The sequence below is a fragment of the Sciurus carolinensis genome, unplaced genomic scaffold, assembly GCF_902686445.1.
Source record: "Sciurus carolinensis unplaced genomic scaffold, mSciCar1.2, whole genome shotgun sequence".
In the NCBI taxonomy this organism is placed as follows: domain Eukaryota; kingdom Metazoa; phylum Chordata; class Mammalia; order Rodentia; family Sciuridae; genus Sciurus; species Sciurus carolinensis.
In genome coordinates, this window is record NW_025920189.1 from 240506 (window position 1) to 266286 (window position 25781).

The 25781-nt window shown below is 37.6% G+C and overlaps 1 pseudogene; it reads right to left on the reverse strand.

Moving 5' to 3' along the window:
* Positions 1–23556: 23556 nt before the first annotated feature.
* LOC124974895 (jerky protein-like) lies at positions 23557–25197 on the reverse strand (annotated as a pseudogene).
* Positions 25198–25781: the final 584 nt, after the last annotated feature.

Below are 25781 nucleotides of genomic sequence, written 5' to 3' on the forward strand. Positions count from 1 at the left end.
TTTTTTTGTGGTGCTGGGGATCAAACCCAGGGTTTTGTGCTTGAAAGGCAAGCACTCTACTGACTGAGCTATCTCCCCAGCCCTAAAATGAAATTTTATTGTATTTGAAACATGATTGGGTTTGAATAGTAATGGGATCTCTTGTCATCCTTCCTATGAAAGATTCTTTGTAAGAGGCCTGAAAAAAAAAGTGTTGGTCTATTTTTGCCCTCATCACTGCCAATGGTGTCAGAAGTGATTTCTACAGTCACATTGGCTGCCTTAGAGGCAATGGTAGCCCTTCTCCTCTTTATTCACTCTCTCTCCTCTATTTCCCAGAGGAGAAATTAATAAAGAAAATGATAACATTTAATGAAGGCTAACAGCCCATAATTTGTGTCTCTAAACTGAAAGTACAAAGAGGTTCCCTCTCATGTCCATCTTTTTCTTTACCAAAGTACATGTGCACACACACACACACACACACACACACACACACAAAGATACACTAATTATAACTGTTATTTGAATGAATAGAAATATTTTGCTACCTTAGCAACCAGCACCACAACATGAGCATAGAAACCACCAAAGGAATAATGCTCATAATTTTAGAGTGAGAATGCACATTCATCTTATGTCATAGAAATTGACTTTTCCTTGATAGGAACAAAGGCTATTTGAAATCCAACAGTTGTGGGGGAAAAGTTGGTCAACAATTAAGCTATTATTTGACTTACAGCAAGTTGCTAATCTTTTCTTTCTTTCTTTCTTTCTTTTTTCCAGTGGTGGGGATTGAACACAGGGCCTTGTGCTTGTGAGGCAAGTACTCTGCCAACTGAGCTATCTTCCCAGCCCAAGTTGCTGAGTTTTTGTCACTCCCATCAAAGCAATCCTGTCTAAAGATTCACAGACTGAATCTTGGGTGATGCACTGGCCACTGGCATGGGTGAATTCCTCTGCAGAGCAAAGCTCCTGGAGAGAGTCCCTCCAAAGGCATAGATCCACAGCTGGTCAAGCCCAATAAAACTTCTCTGGCTCAAAATAACACCTTTGAAAGCTATCTACAGGGAAAAGATGATCAATTTATGAATTTATAATCTCTTTTAAAAGACAAAAACAAAAACTAAAGAAGGATAGCAAAGATAAAATAGTAATTGAGAAAAGCACCTGTTTAAAAAGCAACCAAAATGCAAATGATAACAAAGTTCCAATTTGAGAAATTTGACTAATGGACTCTACTAAGACCTAGGATCACACCAATCCAGCATCTCATTTAACCATCTAAATGTTCTTGACCTGAAAATTTGTTACTTGGGCATCATATTTATAGACCTTTCCTTCATTTTCAGGGTAAATAAAAGCATTTTTATTACCTATACACAAGAGCTATAACTCTATCTGGTTTTTAACTACTAAAATTAATATTTTACTGCATGAAGAGAAATACCAAGAAAATTGAAGAATGCTAGCTAAAAATCTAAAAAAATTTTTAGATTACCAAGTGTGTAAAACTGTAGTACACATTTTGAGGTAGGACACTTAATCAAAATCCATAAGGTGCTCCATAATTGTGCTCATGGTTTTGGTTTCTAGGGTTTATGACCATGCTTTTATACTCTGAAATAAATCTGCTTTTCTTTTTTTTTTTTTTTTTTTTAGATTTTTAGCTAGCATTCTTTTTTCCTTTTATTTAGTTGTTAATGGACACAGTGTCTATTTATGTGTTCATTTTTATGTGGTGCAAGGATTGAACTCAGTGCCTCACATGTATGAAGCAAGTGCTTTATGAATGAGCTACCACCCTAAACCCAGCAAGCATTCTGATATTTGATATTTTCTTGGGAAATATAGACCAATAGGGTACATTTATTTTTTATGTATCAATACGGTGAAAACATGAAGAATAACATACATATATTTCAGAATAAGTTTTCATACTGGTCTTACTGGTCTTGTAGTGTGAAATAGAAAACAATCTTGGAATGTGTCATCGAGTCGTAATTCTAATGACACATGGCATATTTTTTCAGATTCTTGTGTTTACCTCCTTACTCAGCTTCACTTATTTTAGTCTCACCCAAATGTTTCTAAAAATTAATATTTTATTCCTTAGTCCTACACTTTCTGATGTATATTCCAAACTTCCAAGTACTTAATATTTCAGAATATAGTTCAGATCCATTCAAGTTCACTTTATCATTACTCATTTATATCAACTACTCAAACTTTCAAAGAACAGCAAATCACAAGAGATAGATGTATTCTCAGCTCATGGATGAATCAGTTTAAAAATGTTGAAACATACAACAAAATTCTTTCCAATTATTTCCTATATAACTTCAGTTATTTACCCTCCATGATGCTCTTAGTGACACTGCTTGGCAAACTGTTGAGCAGTTCCCCTAACATTCATTTTACAAGAATGATATAGAGCATTTCTGATCTATTTCTTCATGATGAATAACTTAGTTCCTCTGTTTTACTTGAAAATGAATATGATTTACTTTTTTATTTTTAAATGAGCAGAGTTATTTCCAAATCTGCTTTTTATGTACTGAGTTAAAGGTATATTATGAATGAGATCCAGATATTTTTTTTCACCATATTCTCCAGTCTTACAACACAGGCAATGATAAACAAAAAGAGTTCATCACAACTAAAAGAGGGCACCTTTCTTTTTATTTCTCTTCCTGTTCTCAGACTATGTAGCTTTTTTAACAGGCATCATTGAAAAAATAATAATAATTCTTAGCCTCCAAAACTTTTCAAGGCTTTTCTAATTTTCTATTATCTTAAAAACAATCAATCTTTAAAAAAACTTTTAAAATGTATCTTTGCTCCTCAAGACCAGGATCTATAATGCTGATTAACCTTTTAAGAAAAATATTTATTACCACATCTCTTAGAGATATCAGCTTATTCTCCCTCATGCTGAAGAAATCAATCAAAGCTACCAACTTCAAGGTTGTTGGTTTTTATTTTCTTATCTACTTTTGATTGCATCCATGACAGAATCTTACAATTTGGTAAAGACCTTCTTTCAAAAAAATTATTTTGGTTTTAAGGCTGTGTCATGCAAGAAAGCAAAAGAAAATATTCTAAGGCATTTTCTTTCCAGTATAAACCACATTCATCATCTTTGGCATTGTAAGTGGTACCACAAGCTGCTTACTCCACTATCCATGGCTTATTGGCCAGGAAGCTCTCCTCAAGACAAAGGCTAGGTCATTGCTATGATTATTACTATATAGATAATGGATAGAGTACTAATGTCAGAATAGCTAAGTAATACAAACTAGAAATGTTGTACACTTCAGCAGACTCTAAAACAGTGAACTACACTTCACAAAGTGCCTTTACCTGTACTTCCAACTTCCCACTTCTCCTCTGGAAGGCATAAAAATGACCTTAACCATTGTCTTAGATCCATCCTTGTTCATCTACATATACCTACACTTATTTACAGATACTCAGAGTGGTGAAGAGCATTCTATTCATGGAAGGTGTAATGTTCAAAAATATAATTTTTTAAATATAATTTTTTAGGTTTGGAGATTTTTTGAAGTATGTGATAAAACATCTACTTATGACTTAAATATACTTTAATGCACATTTTACATCAGTAACCAACATGCTATATATATGCAGGGCAGCAAATAGGGCATCAGTAGAGAGAATATCTTGTAGAACACTTGGTATACCAATGAGTCAACTATGCATGAATATTCTAAATTGTACATCCAGTTGGTTCTGATTAACACACTAGATCAGATGCAGTTGTATTTCTTTCCTTACTATGTGAGGCACAAAAATCTTGGTAACTGTATTATATGATATGGCATCTGAAGACAATTTGCTTTCAATCTTTTCTTGTATAGCTCCAAAGCCACCAGAAGAATAATATTGTTCATTTTCAGTACATAACTCTACTACATACATATATTGAAAATTTAAATACCAATCACTGATGTTCAGATTTGATTAAAATTCTTCAAATTAGAACATATATGATTTTGACTTAAATTTGAGGTAATAACTCATTTGGCATGTAAGCAAATATTAATTACTTGTCTTGTGAAAAGCAGTATCATAGGATCATATATTTTAAATCATCATTATAATTTAAACTCTACAGAATTATTCTAGATTTTTTCACTATACCTTTGTTGAAAAACTAAATTAGAAATTATAGAAAGTTGATCATGGTGCATAATTCTAATGGCAGATGGCAATATCAGAAAGATTATTGAGGCATGAATGGTATAACATATCCAGATAAAGTTTAATTTGGGGCTTTAGGGAGGATTGTTTAATTTCTATGAAATTATTCCCATTTATATGAAAAGTTTGTAATGCTTCAGATAGAGTAGGTAGGTGATGTTCCCTTCCATCCCCTCCCAACACACCTGGACTAAATGATTAAAACGGATCCAATAAGTGCATGACAATTGGTTGTCAACTACCACTCCAAAAATGTCATAGAATACACAGAATGGTAGTCATTGTGTTTCATAATGAATGTATTGTGCTATCTAGCAAGACTTCTGGTTCAACTTTATGTCTTAGTACTTCATGAGTATCCCTGAGAAGGCAGAAGAAAGAAGATCAGTTATTATGGAAGTGGTATGAAAAGCAGAAGAAGAGGCAAAGAAAAGGTACTGAATGTTCAAATAATTTGTCAATAAGCATTTTGATATTTGAGAATTAATTATGATGACATGCCAAAATTCAGAACAAAAGAGAGCAGAAGAAAATGCTACAAACATGTTGTTAGTGTAATGGATGAGCACAGACAATGAATAAACTTTTGTTGAAAAATGAATCTGGCTCATTAGGAAGTTTCAATTGCATTAACTCCAAGTCTTCTAAGTTAGAGCTTGGATGTTTTCCTGTCTTTCCTCAACAGTCAGAAGTCCTGCAATTATGGCCAAATAATTTCCTATTTGTAGAATGACTGTTATTTACCCCATACTTGTTTACTCTCTATAAATTCATTATTCTTCACAACAGAATTCCCCCAAGTGTTTCATGTATTTTCACAATTACAGGGGTTGCTTCCTAACCAGTTAAAGTTAGATGAAAAGAGCCTGAATTTGTTTATACATTAGTGTAATCATTTCAACCTTGCCTCCATTGTGAAATTTTTTTTAATCCAAATGACTCATTTGTCTGTATTTTATCAGTAACTATCAGTCTTTGAACATGTACCTACTTATACCAAAACAAATAACTTACTTCTAATTATATTTATACTTCTAAATATATAGATCTATAATTCAAAAAAGTCACCTCAGAACTTCAGTGCAGAGCTAACAATACAGAATCCCAGATATCTCTTTTTACTAGACTAACTATACTTTCATGAATTTTAAGTTTTATTTATTTATTTATTTTTTCTTTGTTTTATTGTAAACAAATGGGATACATGTTGTTTCTCTGTTTGTACATGGCGTAAAGGCACACCATTTGTGTAATCATACATTTACATAGGGTAATGTTGTTTGATTCATTCTGCTATTTTTTCCCATCCCCCCCACCCCTCCCACCCCTCTTTTCCCTCTATACAGTCCTTCCTTCCCCCATTCTTGCCCCCTTCCCTAACACTAACTCTAAACCTAACACTAACGCCTCCCACCCCCCATTATGTGTCCTCATCCACTTATTAGCGAGATCATTCGTCCTTTGGTATTTTGAGATTGGCTTATCTCACATAGCATGATATTCTCCAATTTCATCCATTTGCCTGCAAATGCCATAATTTTATCATTCTTTATGGCTGACTAATATTCCATTGTATATATACACCACAGTTTCTTTATCCATTCATCAATTGAAGGACATCTAGATTGGTTCCACAATCTGCCTATTGTGAACTGAGCAGCTATGAACATTGATGTGGCTGTATCTCTGCAATATGCTGATTTTAAGTCCTTTGGGTATAGGCCAAGGTGTGGGATAGCTTGGTCAAATGGTGGTTCCATTCCAAGTTTTCTAAGGAGTCTCCACACTGCTTTCCAGAGTGGCTGCACTAGTTTGCAGCCCCAGCAGCAAAGTATGAGTGTACCTTTCTCCCCACATCCTCACCAAAACCTGTTGTTGCCTGTATTCTTGATATTCGCCATTCTAATTGGGGTGAGATGGAATCTTAGGGTGGTTTTGATTTGCATTTCTCTTATTACTAAAGATGTTGAACATTTTTCCATATGTTTGTTGATTGCTTGTAGACCTTCTTCTGTGAAGTGTCTATTCATTTCCTTAGTCCATTTGTTGATTGGATTATTTGCATTCTTGGCGTAGAGTTTTTTGAGTTCTTTATAGATTCTGGAGATTAGTGCTCTATCTGAAATATGATTGGCAAAGATTTTCTCGCACTCTGTAGGCTCTTTCTTCTCATTGCTGATAGTTTCCTTTGCTGAGAGAAAGCTTTTTAGTTTGAATCTATCCCAGTTATTGATTCTTGTTTTTATTTCTTGTGCTATGGGAGTCGTGTTGAGGAAGTCTGGTCCTAAGCCGACATGTTGAAGCTCTGGACCTACTTTTTCTTCTATAAGATGCAAGGTCTCTGGTCTGATTCTGAGGTCCTTAATCCATTTTGAGTTTAGTTTCGTGCATGGTGAGAGATACAGGTTTAGTTTCATTCTGTTGCATATAGATTTCCAATTCTCCCAGCACCATTTGTTGAAGAGGCTATCTTTTCTCCATTGCATATTTTTGACCCCTTTGTCTAGTATGAGAAAATTGTATTTATTTGGGTTTGTGTCCCTGTCCTCTATTCTGTACCATTGATCCACCTTTCTATTTTGGTACCAATACCATGCCGTTTTTGTTACTATTGCTTTGTAGTAGAGTTGAAGATCTGGTATTGCAATAACCCCTGCTTCACTCTTTCTGCCAAGGATTGCTTTAGCTATTCTGGGTTTTTTATTCTTCCAGATGAATTTCATAATTGCTTGCTCTATTTCTGTAAGGTACATCATTGGGATTTAATTGGAATTGCATTGAATCTGTATAGCACTTTTGGTAGTATGGCCATTTTGATAATATTAATTCTTGCTATCCAAGAACATGAGAGATCTTTCCATCTTCTAAGGTTTTCTTTAATTTCTTTCTTTAGTGTTCTATAGTTCTCATTGTAGAGGTCTTTCACCTCTTTTGTGAGATTGATTCCCAAGTATTTTATTTTTTTCAATGCTATTGTGAATGGGGTAGTTTTCCTAATTTCTCTTTCTGAAGATTCATCACTTATGTATAAAAGTGCCTTAGATTTATGAGCATTGATCTTATATCCCGCTACTTTACTGAATTCACTTATGAGATCTAAAAGTTTTCTGGTGGAATTGCCTGGTTCCTCTACGTATATAACCATATCATCAACAAATAGGGATAGTTTGAGTTCTTCTCTTCCTATTCATATCCCTTTAATTTCTTTAGTCTGTCTAATTGCTCTGGCTAGAGTTTCAAGGACGATATTGAAAAGAAGTGGTGAAAGAGGGCATCCCTGTCTTGTTCAGGTTTTTAGGGGGAATGATTTCAGTTTTTCACCATTTAGAATGATATTAGCCATGGGCTTAGCATAGATGGCCTTTACAATGTTAAGGAATGTTCCGACTATCCCTATTTTTTCTAGTGTTTTGAGCATGAAGGAGTGCTGTATTTTATCAAATGCTTTTTCTGCATCTATTGAAATAATCATGTGATTCTTGACTTTAAGTCTGTTGATATGGTGAATTACATTTATTGATTTCCTGATGTTGAAACAACCTTGCAACCCTGGGATGAAACCCACTTGATCATGGTGCACTATGTTTTTAAAGTTTTTGTATGCGATTTGCTAAAATTTTGTTTAGAATTTTTGCGTCGATGTTCATTAAGGATATTGGTCTGAAATTTTCTTTCCTCGATGTGTCTCTGTCTGGTTTAGGAATCAGGGTAATATTGGCTTCATAGAATGAGTTTGGGAGGGTTGCCTCCTATTCTATTTTATGGAATACTTTGAGAAGTATTGGAATGAACTCTTCTTCAAAGGTTTTGTATTACTCAGCTGAGAACCCATCTGATCCTGGACTTTTCTTTGTTGGTAGGCTTTTGATGACTTCTTCTATTTCATTACTTGAAATTGGTCTATTTAAATTGTGTATGTCCCCCTAGTTCAGTTTAGGCAATTCATATGTCTCTAGAAACCTATTGATGTCTTTGAAATTTTCTATTTTGTTGGAGTATAGATTTTCAAAATAGCTTCTAATTATGTTTTGTATTTCAGTCGTTTCTGTTGTGATATTTCCTTGTTCATTCCAAATTTTAGTTATTTGAGTTTTCTCCCATATTCTCTTTGTTAGTGTGGCTACAGGTTTATCAATTTTGTTTATTTTTTTGAAGAACAAACTATTTATTTGTCAATTTTTGTATTGTTTCTTTTGTTTCAATTTCGTTGATTTCAGCTCTGAGTTTAACTATTTCCTGTCTTCCACTACTTTTGGTGTTGGTCTGTTCTTCTTTTTCTAGGGCTTTGAGCTGTAGTGTTAGGTCGTTTATTTGTTGAGTTTTACTTCTTTTATTAAATGTGCTCCATGAAATAAATGTTCCTCTAAGTACTTCTTTCATAGTGTCCCAGAGATTTTGATATGATATTTCTTTGTTCTCATTTACCTCTAAGAGTGTTTTAATTTCTTTCCTAATATCTTCTGTTATCCATTCATTAAAGAACAGCATATTGTTTAAACTCCAGTTGTTGGAGTAGTTTCTGTTTTTTACTCTTTCATTTATTTCTAACTTCAATCCACTATGATCTGATAGAATACAAGGTAGTGTCTCTATCTTCTTGTATTTGCTAACATTAGCTTTGTAGCATAATATATGGTCTATTTTAGAGAAGGATCCATGTGCTGCTGAGAAGAAAGTGTATTCGCACTTGGTTGGATGGTATAATCTGTAAATGTCTGTTAAGTCTAAATTATTGATTGTGCCTCTGAGATCTATGGTTTCTTTGTTCAATTTTTGTTTGGAAGATCTGTCCAGTGGTGAGAGAGGCGTGTTAAAATCACCTAGTATTATTGTGTTACAGTCTATTTGGTTTCTCAAATTGAGAACGATTTGTTTGACATACATGAATGAGCCACTGTTTGGGGAATAGATATTTATGATTGTTATATCTTGCTGATTTATGCTTCCCTTAAGCCGTATGAAATGTCCTTCTGTATCCTTTCTAAGTTTGGCTTGAAGTCCACATTATCTGAAATGAGGATGGATACTCCAGCTTTTTTGCTGAGTCCATGTGCATGGTATGTATTTCCCCATCCTTTCACCTTTAGTCTTTGGTATCTCTTTCTATGAGGTGAGTCTCTTGCAGGCAACATATTGTTGGATCATTCTTTTTAATCCAATCTGCCAGCCTATGTCTTTTGACTAATGAATTCAGGCCGTTAATATTCAGGGTTATTATTGAGATATGATTTGTATTCCTGGTCATTTGGTTCATTTTTTAAATTTTATTTATTTATTTATTTATTTTTTTGACACACCTTGGTTCCTCCTTTATTTGACAGTTCCTTTAGGATAATTCCTCCCTTTGCTGATTTGCTTCTTTGTTTTTTATCTCTTCCTCATAGAATATTTTGCTGAGAATGTTCTGTAATGCTGGCTTTCTTTTTGTAAATTCTTTTAGCTTTTGTTTATCATGGAATGATTTTATTTCATCATCAAATTTGAAGGTAAGTTTTGCTGGGTATAAGATTCTTGGTTGGCTTCTACTTTCTTTCAGAGTTTGAAAAATGTTGTTCCAGGCCCTTCTAGCTTTTAGGGTCAGGATTGATAAATCTGCTGATATCCATATTGGTTTCCCCCTGTATGTAATTTGGTTCTTTTCTCTCACAGCCTTTAAAATTCTGTCTTTATTTTGTATGTTAGGTATTTTCATTATAATGTGCCTTGGTGTGGGTCTGTTTTAATTTTGTGTATTTGGAGTCCTATAAGCCTTTTGAACTTGATTTTCCATTTCATTCTTCAGATTTGGGAAATTTTCTGATATTATTTCATTGAATAGATTGTCCATTCCTTTGGTTTGTTTGTCTAAGCCTTCCTCAATCCCAATAATTCTCCAATTTGGCCTTTTCATGATATCCCATAGTTCTTGGAGATTCTGTTCATGATTTCTTACCATTTTCTCTGTTTGTTCAACTTTGTTTTCAAGGTTAAATATTTTGTCTTCAATATCTGAGGTTCTGTTTTCCAGGTGTTCTATCCTATTGGTTATGCTTTCTATGGAGTTCTTAATTTGGTTTATTGTTTCCTTCATTTGAAGGATTTCTGTTTTGTTTTTTTTTCAATATCTCTAACTCTTTATTGAAATGATCTTTTGCTTCCTGTATTTTCTCTTTTAACTGTCGATTGGTGCTATCATTCAATGCCTGCATTTGCTCTTTCATCTCATCATTCAATGCCTGCATTTGCTCTTTCATCTCATTGTTTTCTTCTCTGATCATTTTAATTATGTACATTCTGAACTCCCTTTCTGTCATTTTTTCTGCCATGCTGTCATTGGATTTTATTGATGTAACATCTAGATTTGTTTGGGGCATTTTCTTCCCTTGTTTTCTCATATTTTTCAGGATTCAGTGGGTCACTAAGATATTGTAGATTTCCTCTAATGATTTATAATGTCCCTGAAGATTGCTAGTATATCCCCTCTTATCCTACAGTAGCCTTTAGTCTTGGAGGAAGTTGATAATGCGGTGCTCCACAAGGAGGCTGCCTCTCTAGGTTTGGTGACCCTCAGGTGGGGTATATTCCCTGATAGTGAGCAGAGGTTCCTCCACTTGTTGACCAATGGTCATCCAAAGGGGAACTAGGTTGCAGGCTGAGGCATGGCCTGTTTGTGCCTGTGTCTCTGGTTTTACCATCCTTGTAGGAAAACCTCACCCGGCAGGGAAGACTCACCTGGTGGGGAAGTCTCGCTGGTCAGTTCCCCTCCTAGAGGTTCCCCTCAATCTACAACTACCACCTGGACTGGGCTGCCTTCCTCTACAACATTCCCAGGGGCCCGCACCTACCTCCTGGGCCTGGGAGCCTCACCCTTTGCAGACGAGTCTCCTTCGGCTGCCTCTCCTCAGAAAATCTGCCCGCAGTCCTGGAAGCTTCGCTCCACCTCTAGGTGTGTCTCTGTCTGGCTCTTCTGCCAAGAAGCCCCCTAGATCCTGGGACCCTGCTCTGCACCTAATCGCCTGGCTATGCGGCCCCTCTTCTGAGTCGCCACCTGGAGCCCCGTACAATAGCTCCAAGACCCAGAGACCTGCCACACACCTCTTCCTCTGGACAGCCACCCGGTGATCCTACACAGTCACTAGGAGTCCAAGCAACTCACTTTGCGTCTCCTTCTCCCGCCAACTGTCCGTAGCCCTAGGCAGTCACTCTGAGTCCAAGTGACCCACTCTGTTCCTCCTCCTCCTCGTGGTAGCCCCCCCGGGTGTTCAGGATCGGTCGCTCGGAGACCAAGCGACCCACCGTTCTCCTCCTCCAGGCAGGTCACTGGTGTTCAGGAGCGGTCATTTTGAGTCCAAAAAACTCACCACTCACCTCCTCCTCTGGCAACCGCCTGTGGCTCTGATGCAGTCACTCCTAGACCAAGTGACCCGCCTTGCTTCTCCTCTTCCTCCGGGCAGCCCCCCAGTGTTCAGAAGTGGTCATTCTGAGTCCAAACAGCTCACCACGCAGCTCCTCCTCTGGCAACCGCCTGTGGCTCTGATGCAGTCACTCCTAGACCAAGTGACCTGCAACGCTTCTCCTCTTCCTCTGGACAACCCCCCGGTGTTCAGAAGCAATCGCTCTGAGTCCAAACAGTTCACCACACAGCTCCTCCTTAAGCAGCTGCCCAGAGCCCCAGTGTTTCCTCTGAGTCCAAGCGCTGTGCTGATCTGCCTCCTCTATGATGATCCCAGTTGTCCGTGTTCACTGCTCCCGTGGGGGGAGGGGTGTCTCACCCAGCAACTCTACTTCACAACATTCCCTGTGTTCCAGGGCTACTGCCCCATCTGGGATGCCTCCCCAACAGGAGAGACTCACCCGGCGGCTTTGAGTTGGTCCCAAGTCTCTCAATATCTCCTCTTTTGAATCCTGCGTCCTGGAGCAACATGAAATACAGCAACCCTCTAGTCTGCCATCTTGAAAACCTCCAAATTTTAAGTTTTAAAATGATATTTTGCAAATTATTACATTAACTTTTGTACATGATAGTATTCTGTAAACTGGCATTTTAAACATTCTTTTAAGAAGTATTGTCAAGACAATGTGTACTTAAAGTGTACAACCTACACAGAAATGAGAAATAGAAGCACAAGTTAGGTGCCAGGAGTAGATATTTTACTTATTCAATGAATTTGAAATAAGTACTAGCTGCTTCTTACCTCATTATGCTACAGTCCCACTCTCAGGACACTGTTTTCCATGCAGCAATAGAATTCAGAGTGACAGCTGTTGCCCAAGCAGTGACAGAGAACTGTTTTAAAATGCCCTGCTCCTAAATGGCTAAGAGTAAAAGGAAGTGTGGCCCCTACAAACAAAGTAACCTGAAAAACCTAGGGAAGAGAAAGAGTTTAGGAAAACAACAGCTTCCTGCTGAACAAAATGTGGCATTCCTTAAGATTTCAAAACCAGGATTAAAATGTTTTATTTAAGAGTATGTGATGTTTAAAAATCATTATATAAATTACAAATAACAGGTGTTTATTTTCATATGTGATTTAATGAACTATTTCCTAATTCCTAAAATAAAAATTGGATGGCAACTTCAATATTGAAATTCAACATTCTTTTTTGTTAAGTTGTTTGTTTGTTTGTTTTGGTTCTGGGGATTGAGCCAGGCACACTTAACCACTGAGCCCCCTCCCAGGCTGTTTTAGTTTTTTCTTGGAGACAGAAGTTGCTCAGAGCTTCGCTAAATTGCTCAGACTGACTTTGAACTAGCAATCCTCCTACCTCAGTCTCCCAAGTCTCTGGGATTAGGCATGTGTCACTATCCCTGTCCTCAATTTCTTTTTAAAAAAAATCTGTGATAAACCATCAAATCACTATCATTTTTTTAAATGTCAAAAGGAGTTCTTTCTGACTCAAGAATTCCTTCTTTTTCTCCCAGAATTTATTCTCTTTTGATTATTTTTTCTACTTTTCAAGTTTAAAAACATCTTTGTAGTTTAAGACAAAACAAATAGGAACTGAAGAAGAAAAAAGAGAAGCATTGAGGATCACTTGAATAGAATAACAGACACTTTCCTGAAGTGATGAAATCATGTTATGAGCACTGAAATAATTAAAAACAACTGCGTTCATCACAGTAAAAATTTCAAACACCAAAAAGGACATTGTAAATAATGTGTTTCAAATTGAAATAGACTAAGTGGACTCAGACTTCTCAATGACAACAGTAACTCTTGGGATAGAGAACAACAATCAACAGGAACTTAGAAGGAAAATATATTTCATTCTAAAATTGTCTGACCAGATAATTTCTTACCTAACAGTAAGACCAATTTAAAAATATCTTAAATTTATAAATATAAGGGAGTTCATCACTATAGATGTTTTCTAAGTGAAAGAACAATTAATAAAATAAATAAATAAATAAAAGTGCCAGGAGTGACAATAGGAAATTTGAAAAGCAATAACAGTATCCTGGGATGTGGCTCAGCTGTTGAGCACTTGCCCATCTGCAGGACGTCCTGGGTTTGATCCTCAGCCTTCCAAAATTACATTAAAATAAAAAGCAGTAGTGAAGGAAGGAAACAATAAAATACACAGTGGTAATGATTATAAACAAAAAAATTAACTTGCTGACTTGAAACTCTTCTGAAAATACTCATTTATAACTCAAAACCAGAAAAGGGTAAAAGGGTAGCTAAATTGTGTCAAGTTGTTTATCATAGTTAAAAAAAACATAAATATCTAATACTTTATGTTTGGGTAATAAAATTTAATATTAAAATAAGTATTAAAATTAAGAAAAGACATAATAGTAAGATGTATAAAGTTTGCAAAACATTGATAAAAAAATAAACATAGAAGAATAACAACACTACCCTTCACCCCCCAAAAATTACAATGGGGAGAAAAGTAAACATAAAATACAAATTTAATCATAAGAAACTCATTGACAGAACTGCAATGATAAAAAGTCAGTAAATAGACTTAATAAAAATGAACTAATCCCAGCAACTCAGAGGTTGAGGAAGGAAACTCTCAAATTCAAAGTCAGCCTCAGAGACTGTGAGACTCTTAGCAACTTAGTGAAACCCTGCCTCAAATAAATAGAATCTTAATATTTTTTCTGTTCTTATAAAATCCAATATCTCCTAACAATAAGAAAATAACAAATTTGCCTACAAAGATGTTTAATAAACATTTTTTCACAGCATCTGAAATATGATTGCTTTTTTTACTTTCAATAGCTATGGCATAAGATGTTTCCAATGAATTATACAATGATCATCAAGACCCCACTTTAATGTCCCCACTAGTTACGATAAGGCCAAATTCTAAACTTAGACATAAAATATATCATGTTTTATTTACTACCTTCGTCATTACTAATAAGATTCTGCTGAGGTGCAGATTCTATTGCTCTGAAGTTGCTTTTGTGCGCATCCAAGAAATTTGCCCAGCAGATGCTTCTGCTGTCCAGTCACACATGTCAAAGTCAAATCCACAGGGCTGACACACTGCAGAGGAAAGACAAAGATTTTACTGAACTATTATAGTTTATCAGAGTGTTATGGTTTGGATGTGAGGTGTCCCCCAGAAATTTACATGCAAGAAAATGCAGGAAGGTTCAGAGGTGAAATAATTGTCTTGTAAGTTTCTTAACCCAATCAGTGGATTATTCCCAGATGGGATTAATTGAAGTGGTAGGGTGTGACTGAAGGAGATTGGAATTGGGGCATGGCTTTAGGGTATATATTTGTATCTAGAAAGTGGAGTCTCTCTGCCTCCCCATGGTGTGAGCTGCTTCCCTCTGCCACACTCTTCCACCATGAAGTTCAGTGTCACCTGGAGCCCTGAGGAGTGGAGCAGGCCTTCTATGGATGAGAAACTATGAAATTGTGAGCACCTAAATAAACCTTTTCTCCTCTATAATTCTACTGGCCAGACCCTGTTAGTCAGAGCAGCAAAAAAGCTGACTAAACCACAGAGTGACTGCTCAACCAGAGTTATGTATTAATTAACTCCAAGGTGCACAGACACACACACACACACAACCTGGAAATTTGATCTGATAAGCTTAGAGTGCACCAGAAACCCTATTTATCAAAGGTCTTCAGTTAATCCAGATGAACATCCTTTCCCATGAGAACTATTTACATAAAATAAAGGACATTCCTAGTTTTTATTCTATCACCACTTTGGCTTAAATTTTTTAAATGACATAATACTAATCTTACCAACTTTATAGAAACAGTTTAAATTATGTATTATTCATAATTTCATTGGATTTTTTTGTGGAGTGTACCAGGATTTAACCCAGGGGCATTTATCCACTCATCCACTTCCCCAGTCTATTTTTTCTTTTGTTTTATTATGAGATAAGGTTTCACTAAGTTGCCAAGGGCCTCTCTGAATTTCTGAGACTGTCTTTGAACTTGAAATATTCCCACCTCAACTTCCCAAGTCACGGAGATTACTACACCCAGCTTACATCAGAATTTTGAAAGAGAAATATTGTGTGTAATTTCAAGAGGGTTTTAGTGGGATTTTTTTTAAACAAAACATCACCTTCAATAAATTTACTAGTATTTTTCACTGTTTTTATAAACCACCAACTCCAATTGAGTGCAGATATAACTAGGATATTAAGTCAACAAAGACCAACATGTGCATATTCATATGACTTGTTTCTCAGTCTCATGAATTCTATCAACACCTACAAGATGGGCATCAGTTTAACACATACTTCTCAATCCTTCATCTGTTTATAATCAAATATGCAGAAACTCCTATCTGGATGACATGTTTCCTGTTCAGTATTCAATGCTTCTTGGCATGATAAAATTTCATCTGTTAAATTTAAATAATGACAAGATGTGAGTGCAGGAACCCAGAGATGCTCATGTTTCTTAAAATGTTAACTTTCTACTATGGATTCTCCACTGAACTCTTCTCTGTTATGGCATCATCATTCCATAGGCAGCCTTCCTTTACACACACACACACACACACACACACACACATACACATACACATATGTGAGGAGAATACAACAACCATGTGGATACCTCTGTATTTCAATCAGAACTCTGTGGTGACTGGCAAGCCCAAACAAAAGTAGCTAACCTGACTTAATTTTGGAACTAAGAGCTTGTTATTATAATTGTTCATGTGTCTGATATAATAGATGGTGTCCTCTAACTGGAAGCTAGGTCTGCCTTGCAACTACCTTCTCTGATGTCTTCTTAAAGTCATGCTTGCATTTTTTGGGTTTTGGACTTGAAAAGGACATGAGTGGGGACTTGTCATCCTTCTTGCTCCTATTGCTACTTCCAGACAATTCTTGTTCTCACCCCCCTAAATACCAACAAGTTTTGACTCTTAATATCAAAGGGCTCCAGTTTATTGGAGTCATCTCAGACTTTGGTGCATTACCTCTCAATCCCTGAAGATTTGGATTTTTAACTCACTTTATTCATTTCAATATTCACTTCCACTTTAATTCCCAGTTTCTTGACTTCTTCTTACTTATGATCTCAAAGGAGAACTTGGATGAAAGGTGACCTGTCACCACTTCTCTAATTGATTATTCTCACCACTAAGATGGTGTTTCCTTTTATTTTCAAGTGGCCTGTACCCCAACCATTACTCTATATTTCTAGCTCATTCCTTTTAGTATCTCAACTCTAACAACACAGTTGTGTGCTGCATTAAAACATTTCAATCAATGACAGACAATATATAGGACAGTGGACCTATAAATTTATACTCCCAATGATGCCATGGACATCTTAGCCAATATAAGTATGATCCATGATGCTTGCACAATGATGAAAGTGCATAATGATGCATTTTGTAGAATGTATGCATGTATGTGAGCATACAACTGCACTTTGACAGCACCAGGACCTACAATTTCAATTCCTTTCAACCACTATCACTTTCTTATTTCTTTTATTACAGATGTTAGTCAAGAATTCATTTATTGGCCCTTTCCATGGTTTCCCATACTCTCCTGGCAAAAACTCTAGCAAATACAACCCTGAACTGAGACCAGCCTGTATCTGCTACATGGGTGTGAAGAAAGGCCCATGATCAACCTGACTGATGGCTTCATTCCCATGGCCACTCACTCCATTGGATCCTACCAATCCCAGTTCTTCCCTTTTCTTCAATTCCTAGAAATCTATTTACAACTTTGTATTCCTTCCTTAAAATTCCAGTGATTCCTATCTTACCATTATTCTCAGCTCTTCATCTTGCTGTATATTTCACTGGGAAAATGGTAAAAACTAGAAGAAATCTTCCCAGGTTCCATACCTTGTCCTGCCATGCTGTCCATGTTCCTTTTCTGTAAAATATAAGTTTGTGCTTCCTTTGGGGTCACTCTTTTCATCTGTACAAAATTGCATCTCCACTTGCTTATTGAAGGATTCATTCCAGCAATTTTCTTCCTTCTCATCTACATCCACATGTACAGTTTCTCTGTGAGATAATTTCTTTCAACACCCAAAGTCAAAATTTTATCCTTAGAAAACCTTCTATTATTAAATCAAAAACCTTCAACTAATTTCCCATAGCACTATTTATTCTTTGTTCTCCAATTTTTCTCTACTGTCTGGAACATATCCCAATGAATATTTTAAGGCAAAATTCATACTATCTAAAATTCAATATTTTGACCATTTCAGTTTTTTCATGTGTCTGGTACTGGTGACTGAACCTAGAGTGTTATGCAATCATCACCACCATCTAATCCCAAAACATTTTCATAACCATAAAGTACATTCTCATCCTTGTTAGTAGTCACTCTCCATTATGGTCTGGATCTGGCTCATGTTTTGGAGATTTGGTCTACAAACCATCAATATTCAGATATGGGACTTTGGGGAAGTGATTGGATCATAAGGGCTCTAACCTCATCAATGGATGTATTCATTAGTGGATTCATAACTTAGAGGATTACTGGGAGGTAGTAGAAACTGTAGATGGTGAGACAAAGTTAAGGAAAGGGTTTTTGGGGGGTGATTTTGAGGACTACACTTATCTCTGGCTTCTTTATTGTTCTTTCTCTCTCTACTTCCTGGCCACCAAGATGAGTTCTCCACCATTATGCTTGGCCACATCACAGAACTATAGTAATGGAGCCAACCAACTACGAACTGAAACCCTGAGCCAATACAAATCTTTCCCTTAAGTTGATTTTTCTCATGTATTTTCTTAAAGTGACAAAAAGCTGATTAACACATTTTCCATTCTCTCCTCTCTTTCAGACCCTGGTAACTACTAATCTTATTTTTGTCACTATGGATTTGCCTACTCTGGGCATGGCATATAAATGGAAACATACTAAGTGAATTTGGGAGTCTAGCTTTTTAAATTAGCATAAAGTGTTCAAAGTACATCCACGTTACAACATGAATTAGTATTTTGTTCCTTTTTATTATAATTTTCCCTCTTCTACTCCACTGAAACTACATATAACAAGGTCAACCACTATATTGCTATATCTAATATTAATTTTTTCTCTTCAATCTACTTATTTTCCAGTAATATTTGAATATACTTGATTACTCCTCTTGAAATATTTTCTGCTCTGCACCAGCACATAGTTTTTTTTTCCTAGTTTATAGTACCAGCTGTTTTTACTCAGTCTCCCTTGCTGGTTGTTCCTCAACTCCCCAACATCAGATTGCTCCAGAGCTCAGTCCTTGATTCTCCTCCCTTCTCTGCCACTCACAATCTTGTTAGTATCATGCTGTCTCATGCCTTTGAACATTTTCCTAAATGCTAATGACTAAAATTGTAACTGAGTATCAGACCTTTTGCTGGATGTCAGCTCAGATACCCTGGATACTAACACTTGGATGACTAACAGAAACCATGATACAAATCAGATTAAATCTAAACTTCTGATTTTTCTCTGTCCAAACTTTCTCTTACATCATTATTTCCTATCTAATGTTCAGCAAATGGCAACACCATGACACCATACTTCTAGTTCAGGTAAGAAATTTGGAGTCCTCTGTGACTCATCTCTCACAAAACATTTTTCATGAGAAAATTCTTGCTTATCTGCAAAATGCATTCAAAATCTTACATCTCATCACTTCCACACTACCCCAGCTCTGCCTCAAGGGAACATCTATTTCTGGATTATACCAATCACTTCTTAATTTGCCTCCTTGTCCTTGGCCCTATTACTATCTTTAGATATGTGAGTTAGATTATGTCTTTTATCCCTTGAAACCCTTCCATAGGATTCCATTCTTTGTGAAGAAAACATCAAAGTCCTTACCATGATCTTCCTTGTGCAATATAAGCTTAATCTTGCAAGTCTTTGATGTTGTTTCTTCCAATAAGCACAGGCTTGTTCCCTGAACCCCTTGGGTTTTCTGCTCAGTCTGTTTTTAATGGGGACATTCTAATGATTTTTTTTTAAACTTCACCATCTCATCCTCACCTTTGGAACTCTATTTCAGTTTTTATGTTTTATTGTTTTCAAATATAACCACTAGACACAAAATATACTTCTTATTTATTTCCTATATGTTTCATTTACGGTTTCAGATGAAAAGTCTGTGAATGTGATGATTACTATTTGCTTTTTCACTGTTGCTGTTTCCCCTATTGCAGAGAAAAAATCATGGCAAAATGTAGGTGCTAAATATATATTTAACTAATGAATAAACAAATGACCTAAGAAAACTAAGCAGAAAAAAATTTTTAAATGTTTTAGGTTCTGTATAAATCATTTATATTTTCTTTGTGATAACACTGAAGCAATTGGTTATGAAAATGATTTATTAAGACATTCATACTCTGGTTTCTCTTCACAGGAGCTTAAAAATAATGAATATGCAAATTCTGCAGTGTAAAATACAGCAAAAATACAACTGCATAGGCAATTAAAGCAATATTGTCAATAAATGAAGCTATGATTGTTAATAACAATTATGAAGTATTTAAAACTGTGATTTTTGCAGGTTTATATAAGAGCTACAGATCTTTTTCCCTTCAGAGATACATAATTAAATATTGGTTGTAGTTCAACTAAATTTTGTATATCATCTCTAATTTGTCACTATACAAAATTAAAAAGTGGCATAAACAAAAATAGCAAAATAGTAAAGGACAAATTGCATGGAATTAAAATGTATCTTGTGCCAATTGGTATTAAATGTATTTTTCCGTTATCAACTACTTTTAGTACCATTGACCCCCAAACTGGAAATTATAATCCAAAAAACATGGCATGTGTTATGGTATGGTATCCATAAATAATAAATCTCCCAGGCATATCTTTTTATTTGAATGCATTCAATCCCAGAGTCTGAAGCTTTTTAAACATATCACTTTTTTATATTTATATTCATATTCATTCATATTTTGTCTTTCTCTCCATCTCCCTCTCTCAATCATTCTTACATTGAATCATGGTTTAAGAAAATATTTGGAGGGTGTGGTTAAAATCCTTCATCAATGATACATAGGAGGAAGTTTTGACAACCATTTCAAGGTCACCATACCAATGAAGTCACACCCAAGGGCTGTCCTCCTTCAAATCTTATCTTGTACACACAGATTGTGTGAAACTGGTCAGAAACTGAGATGTTACAGAATGAAGTCCAAATCTCAAGGCTATAGCAGTAAAAGTTATAATTGACACCCACTTTTGACCTCTGAGTTTACAGAATTTCTTTGTCAATTTTTAAAAATTGATAATAGATTTTGATAAATACTTATTGGGTTTTCAAATTTAACCAAAATTTAAGGAAAAAGATAATAAAGTCTTTAGTTATTTAACTAGATAATATATATATATATATATATATATATGTCATATATCTTACATGATATCATTATCTTATAAGATATCATTATCTTATATCTTAAATGAAGATTCTCATTAAGGGATGACATATATATGGGTATCATTGTACAAATGACTGGCTTTCTAGGACCATTCCTCAATCTAAAATATTCACAGAATTTCACAATATTCTGATTATGAGCCACAGGAGGCAATCTTTATAAAAATTATAATCAGCAATTTATTCAAGAATCAGTGTTAATCAAGAATCACTGATTAAACATTCTTATTTAATCACAGTCACAAATCTTTATTTCATTTTTACACTTGCAACCTTGATAGAGTCTAAAGCAATTCACTTTCCAATAAATGCAAAATGAATTTTTACATCTTGAAGGGGGGCAGAGGCTACAGTTGTAGTATTTGAAGGTGTGGAAATAGTCTAAAATATTTCTCTAGTATTATAAATAGAACTTAATTTTCTCAACTTGCAAAGTATTCATAAACCATGAAAATAACCTATAAATAAGCACTTACAAGTTATTTACATTTTCATAGTAGACAGATACACATATATCTAAATATATACTTATGTATACTAAAATTTTTTTCTCAAAATAGCACATGAATTAAGCAATCATAAGCTTCTCACCTCCGTATTTCTTCAATTTTAAAAAATTACCTTTGCTTCTTAAAATTTATTTCTAAATTTACCTACAGTAAAATTAATATTTGGTTCTTCTCAATGTCTTCCATCAGTGTTTTGTAGTTTCCCAAATGCTGATCCAGTATATTTTGTTAGATTCATATGAATTAACTATATTCTATTATATGTGATGCCATTTTCCTTATTTTCATTCCAATCATTCATTGATGTGTGAAAATAAATTTGGTTTTATATTGATTTTCGCATCCTGCTACCATAATAAATTTACTAGTTTTAGAACTTTTATAAAAATAAGCATGTGCTCACTTTAGCAGCACATGTACTAAAACTTTAATAATACAAGGGAGATTAGTTTAGCTCATGAATAATGGTCACATGCAAAATACAGTGTTCTGCATTTCAAAATTAAGTAAATTCCATAAGATGTTATGTATAGAGACATTTTCTCCTTTTGTTCCTATTAATTGCAATTAATTAAGAATATCACCAGATTTCCAGTGTGTTATTGAATGGAAATGATGAGTGGATCCCAAATTTAGGAGCAAAGTATGGTCCTGTCATCACTGACTGTGATGTTAACTGTAGGGTTTTTGTACATAACCTTTATCAAGTAAAGAAGCTCATAGTTTTCTTGAAGTTTTTGATCATGAATGAATTTTGAATTTTGTCAAATGCTTTTACTGCATCTGCTAAAATCATCACATGATCTTTCTTCAGACTGTTAATATGATGAATTATGTTAATTTCCCAAATGTTGTAACAGTTTTTTATTCCCTGGATGGTTGCATATATTATCTTTTTACATATTTCTGGAACTTTGATAATATTTTGTAGAAGACTTGAAACCTGAAATTTTATTGTATTTTGGTCTGGATTTTGTGTTAGGACTAAGTCATTCTAGAAGAATAAAGTGGTGAGTGTTTCCATCATTTGTTTTTTTTTTTTTTTCCCCAAAACTATCTGGTTTTTATAAGCTTCACACATGCTTTAAAGAAATACAAATTCTACAATGCAGTACTACAGCCTGTGTTTGGACAAACTAAAAACAATCGATTCTGTAAGTCTCTTGGCTCTCACAGATCCCAGCAGATTTTCTTGATGGAGTACGTAAGGAGCACTGGAATGAAAACTGTGCCAACTCAGTTGCCAGGATGTGAGACTAATCTCTGAATGCCTGATCAAGACTGACTCTAACTGAAATTCTGGGGTGCATGGGATGTAGACTTTGTAGTGGCTGCTGAGCCAAAGGCTAAAAACAACACAGTTCTGTGGTCCCTGGGGGGTCACAAGAAGGTCTGGTCAGGCAGCCCTAACTGCACAGTGGGGCCTGGGCCTGCAGGCAACAAGGGACACTGCAGAGTCCTGCTGCTGAGCATAATCCTGGCTGAAGTAGGCATGTGCCAATGGGGTGATGTGTGACCAGAGAGGATTTGAGGCCAGGAACTGAGTCACAGCCTTTTCCAACTAAGTCACTGCTCTCAGACTCCAGACTGGGGGTTCACCCAGCACATGAACAACTGCCAGCCAGCAGAGCCAGCCTCCTGAGCATGGGGGTTGCTGTCCCCTGTGGGTCTGCACAGTGCTCTTCTCTGCTAGGACAGGCACGCCTCTACCCAACACAACAAGTTTTGCCAGGTAACACAGATGCAGAATTCACCCAGCCTGGCCTGTTTCAACTAGAAGAAGCTTGGGTATGCTTAAGGTAGAATGGACTCTTCCAGAAGGTCTCCTATCAGATGACCTAGCAAATGACATAGGTAGTCAATCAGCCGAATACACAGGCCTGAGTCCTTCCAAGTAACAATGTGTGGGGGCACCACCCCTTGGGGGAACTCTCTTGCCCAGAGGGCAGTCTGTGTCCCAGGACTGAGCACACATTCCAGGGGCCAAATGAGTGCGATGACAGCCATCAGTTATCACCGACTGTGGATGAGCAGGGCAAGGTGGGGTGGGCTGTGGCCCTGCACCCACCAGGGCGATCCTGGAGGTCCTCGAGCTTCACTGTGGCACTCAACTGTAGCTGCCTCCTGAAGTCAGAGTGCATCGCGTGCAGCTGCCCCACCTCCTGCGAGCTGAAGCAGGGCTGCTGCTCTGCGAAGTGCTGGAGCGCCTCGAAGGCTGTGACTGCCTGCTCCCAGGCCACCTGGGACACAGCGTCCTCCCCAGCCTCTTTCTCCACCTGGTCTGCATCCCCGTCAGCCTCAGCCAGCAGGGAGTGGGTGCCTCCTTTACTGCCCTCCCTGTGCCGGGCAGATGCCTGTGGCCCGGGCAGAAGAGGCCCTCTCTTGCAAGCCCGAGGATGTGAGCGAAGGTCTTGTGCAGTTTGGTGCTGCAGCGCTCGGCCTCCTCTTCCTCCTTGCTCTCAGAAGAGCCTCTGGCAAACATGACCACTGGCCACAGCTTCCTCCAGGCCTTCCTGAAGATGTGGATGGGCACGGTGTTCCAGGCACAGGCCACGATGAGTATGGCATCGTTCATGTTGTACGCGGGTGGAAGCCCTGCAGGCTCACAGGAGGGTTGATAAAGTGCCTCATGAAGTCTCTTCGGATGTCCTGCTCTATGGGCTGAATCAACGACGTCACACTGGCAGGCAAGAAGAAGGTGAAAATGTCATCAGACGCCAACTCAGACTCCTGGGGGTGGGCCCGGGAGTTGTCCAGCAACAGAATGACCTTGCTGTCTTTGGGAAAACCTATTGTTCTAAAGTGTTCTCTCACAGAGGGGAAAGATGCCATGAAACCAATCTGAGAAGATCTCCTTGTCCACCCAGGCATTACCCTGGGCCTTGTAGGCCATGGGCAGGTGTTGGATGCCTGTGAAAGCCCTGGGACTGCGACACTTCCTGATGGCCAAGGGCTTGATTCTATGGAAACCTGTGGCATTGGCGCACATCAGGACGGTTAGTCTGTCCTTGCCCTGCTTAAGGCCGGGCACTGCCCCACCATCTGGGCTGGGATTTGGCAAGCACCACCAGAAGAGGCCGGTCTCATCGGCACTGTAAATCTGCTCAGGAGACAGCTTATGCTTAGTGGTCAAGCTCCTGAAGAAGCCACAGAACTGCTCAGCCACCTGGTGGTCAGCTACCTGCTTCTCACTGGATGTGTCTAGCTTTTTAAGGCCATGCCTGGCCTTAAAGTGCCAAAGCCACCCTCCAGAAAACATGCAGGGCTCAGTCAGCCACATCTGCTCATAGAAGTCCTTGATCTTCTCAGTGAGCATGGGGCCCGACACAGGGACACCCTCGCCTGCTTTACCAGGAACCACTCATACAGCACCTGGTCCAGGTGCTCAAGCTTGGGTGTGTGGAGTGTGCGCCGCTGCTCCAGCACCTGGTTTGAGTCAGAATTGGTGAAGAACCAGAGCAGCTGGGCCTTGTGGGCCTTGAAGTCGTACAGGGTGCTCATGCCCACGTTGTACTCCTGCCATTAGCGCCTTCCTGCTCTCACCCCGCTTCAGGCGTGTGTAGATGTCAATCTTCTCCTTCACGGTCAGCACCAACTGTTTCCGCTTTCCCCCCCCTGCCCTTCACAGTAACCTGCTTAGAGGCCATGGGAGGGGTAGACTCATCTGTTGCCTCTCCTTCCCACCTTGGCTTCCCTTCCATGTCTCACATTCTCCCTCTCTTCTCTGCTAATCCTGGACTCAAGCCCAGTCCTTCCTTGACTCTACCCTTTACCTGCAGCAGCCTCTTGCCTCAGCTTCCCCTAGGCATCCAGGTTCTGGACTGCTCAGGTGTCAGCTACTGACAAAGTGGTCAGTGCTGGTCTTCTTTGCAGGGGAAATGTCCAGAATCAGTCTGCCCCAGACTGCTTGGTGTGGCTGGATCCTTGGCCTTTGTCTCAGGGACAGTAGCAGAACTTCCTCAAACAATGCCTGGTCTCAGGTTAATGAAGGTTTTGTGGTATAAGTGAGGTGCTTTTTTCCAGGGTCCACAATGGTATCTCACCCACAGTGCTTCAGGAACTCTAGGCAAGTCCTTCCCCATCTGAGTTGGCCTCCTGGTCTGCTCCTGGTAGTACTGGTGCTTTGCACAGCTCTCACTGTGGGAACAGGCAGCAATCAAGGCTGTAGTCCAGCCTCAGGAGGATTTTTAAAATGAAACTTGGGGGAGATGTGGAGTCACACAGGAAACCT